This window comes from Periplaneta americana, chromosome 14 (genome assembly GCF_040183065.1).
Source record: "Periplaneta americana isolate PAMFEO1 chromosome 14, P.americana_PAMFEO1_priV1, whole genome shotgun sequence".
NCBI lineage: Eukaryota > Metazoa > Arthropoda > Insecta > Blattodea > Blattidae > Periplaneta > Periplaneta americana.
This window is the reverse complement of record NC_091130.1, coordinates 38,057,221-38,060,188: the sequence shown is the minus strand read 5'-3', so window position 1 is coordinate 38,060,188 and position 2,968 is coordinate 38,057,221. Positions and strand designations below refer to the sequence as shown.

At 38.8% G+C, this 2,968-nt stretch overlaps 1 non-coding gene across 1 annotated transcript; it reads left to right on the top strand.

The window, feature by feature from the left end:
• Nucleotides 1-1,181: 1,181 nt before the first annotated feature.
• Nucleotides 1,182-1,257, top strand: TRNAC-GCA (transfer RNA cysteine (anticodon GCA)). Its single transcript has one exon. It is a non-coding gene; the product is annotated as a tRNA-Cys (tRNA).
• Nucleotides 1,258-2,968: the final 1,711 nt, after the last annotated feature.

Genomic DNA, 2,968 nt, shown 5'->3' with positions numbered 1-2,968 from the left:
TGGTAGAGATAAGGCCATCAGGCCTTCTCTTCCTCTCTACCAAAGGATTACAATTAAAATATTAAGAATACAATTACAAATATAATTACAATTAATATTAAATTTACAAATACAATAAAAATCAAAGTACTAAAAGGTTAACTGATTAATAAAGACTAGACAGTTTATTGTAAAAGTTAAGAAGAGAGAATTTTTTTATTAAATAAAAAGTAAACCTACTCTACGCAGTAAGAAAATGCTTAATAAGTTTGCTTTTGAACGCTACTAAATTCCGACAGTCTCTGATATCACTGGGTAGGGTATTCCAAAGGGGCGAGAGCGAGATTGTGTATGATGATGAATATGATGGTCTTACGTGTTGGTATTGGCTAGTATGCGGCTATTTTGCGTGCGTGTGAAGAGATTATGATATGATGACAGGTAGGCTAACTGAAACGGGAGGCAAGGTAGGTAGGTGTAGAGGTGTGAAGGACTTGGAAAAGGAGAACAAGAGAATGAAAATTTTTACATTCGTTAAGCCGTAGCCAGTTTAGAGTTTTAGTGACTAGAGATGATTACTATTAAATACGAGAAAAATTCGTACCGGTACCGGGAATCGAACCCAGGACCTCTCAGCTCTGCGCACTGAGCGCTCTTACCAACTGAGCCATGCCGGGACACGATCCACGGCGCCGGCCGAACCCCTCTCGTAATGCTATTTTACGGCCTTACTATCTGCACTTGAGACGATACACGTCATATGTATGCAGGAGCGCATATTTTTATATGACTTTTGTGGCCATATTCAACATCAGTTTCATGACAACTGCTAACGGTTTAACCACTTCCCTTATTATCCCGAGTTAACTCGGGTTGCTAACATGTGTCAAAATTTATTAACCTGAGTTAACTCGTTTGAGTCCCATTGTCTATTTCATAGTGATTTTTTAAGTATGTAAGAAAATTAGTGATGTACAGTGATTCTGCACTATTAAATGACCTCTTTACGAAAATAAAAAATATGATACTTTTTTTCACAAAACTAGTGAAATATATAGTAAGGGAAGAGGTTAATACATCAAATATTCATATGTGTGAGGTCTCGCCCACCTCATTAAATATTACACGACTAATATGAACTAGTCTATTGTATTATTACTATAGCATTACGAGAGGGGTTCGGCCGGCGCCGTGGATCGTGTCCCGGCATGGCTCAGTTGGTAAGAGCGCTCAGCGCGCAGAGCTGAGAGGTCCTGGGTTCGATTCCCGGTGCCGGTACGAATTTTTCTCGTATTTAATAGTAATAATACAGGGACATCATTTTATTTTTACTTCAACTTTTATTGTACCTCAGTTTTTGAATGTACTTCACTCCCACCCCTTCTACTAACGAAGTTCCAACTGTCAACACAGAACCAAGGCCGCAGTAGTGAGTTAGTGATTATAGTACGTTTCAGAAAAATCTTCGCGTTCTCCAGTGACGAAAACTTCCAATATTGAATCATATTTTCGCACAGGTACTGTCGTCCGTTTGCCTATGTCGCATCCCGATTTCCCCCACCTGCTTCTGCTCGCTCCACTGTAAAAACCAGTGGCTGGGCTTTCTTAGCTCTTTTCTGAAAACATGAATTTCTGTTAGGAATTAATTGGACATCTACGTAATGTTATGCAACTTTTAAAATAACTGAAATAAAAGAGCCTCGTTAAGTAATTAACTATCACGTGATTCCTCCCCTTTCTACGATCCTGCGACATAACCACTTGGACGGACAGTAGATAGCATGTCTGAGTAATTTTATCTGTGCGGGTCGGACAGAAGTGAAGACTGAATTTACAGTACGTAAGGTACTCTTTATAGAGTAGGTACAGAATTATTTCAACATGAGTTACTAAGTATGAAGGACGAAACTGGTAATTGGAATTAGATGCAATAGTCTATAGTGCGGTAATACGCACAAAAGAACTGAAGCCTGTATCGAAATGAACGGTCACCATTTTCAAAAATGTGTTTAAATATCCATATTATGATTATTTTTCATTTTAACTTCGTTCTTTATATTGTACGCTAATGTGCTGTAGACAGTATTATATACACTGCATAATGAATAAGTTTGCATGGATAACTCAGTTCGTGTGTAAAAACACTTATTGTTAATACTGTACTGTATTTTGATTAAACAAAACCTAATGAAAATTATCACACTCAAAATCGCGATATTTCCTACTTTACGTAAATGGATAAACTACTTTTCTTCCCTCCTGTACCTAGTAAATACCTAGTAAAGTGATTTGTTTATATTTTACGTCAGTATCATCGAACTCCAGTTGTGGAAGGAGGTAGCAAACGGTGTTTCCGGGTCTCAGTCATTAATCCAAAGGTATAGCCAGGTTAATATTAAAAATGTTAGTAAAAATAAAATGATGTCCCTGTACAATAGGCTAGTTCATATTAGTCGTGTAATATTCAATGAGGTGGGCGAGACCTCATACATATGAATATTTGATGGACTAGAGATGAGATATAGCATATATTCTAGAACTTTCTTTTGAAGGGACGAATTTTTGTTCGACTTTTACATCTGTCTTACAAGCTTACGGCGCTGTGGACGCTTCTGGACTGAGCGTATGAGAGAGGAATGTTTGGAATTCCTTTATAAAGAACCAAAATTTCATTTTGAGAATATTTCTTTTATGTACATGTGTGTGTGTTGGGTCATGTGATGTGACGCCATCTTTTTTATCGATTGTGATCGGTCTTGTACCCAAGTGCGCATGCAGTGGCCCTGAGACTAAGACGACGACGGTGGGCGCTAGGATGGAGGCTGAGCTGTGCGGGTTGCAGACACAGCCGGGGCGGGGAGAAGACGTGCCTGTGAGCAGCGAATAGCAATACGAGATTTGGCACTCGCACTCTGTTCCTTTTTTCTTTCGCTCTCTTCCTCTCAGTCTGATCTCGTATGTAAGATTACATATGTGTGGCAGAGATGGA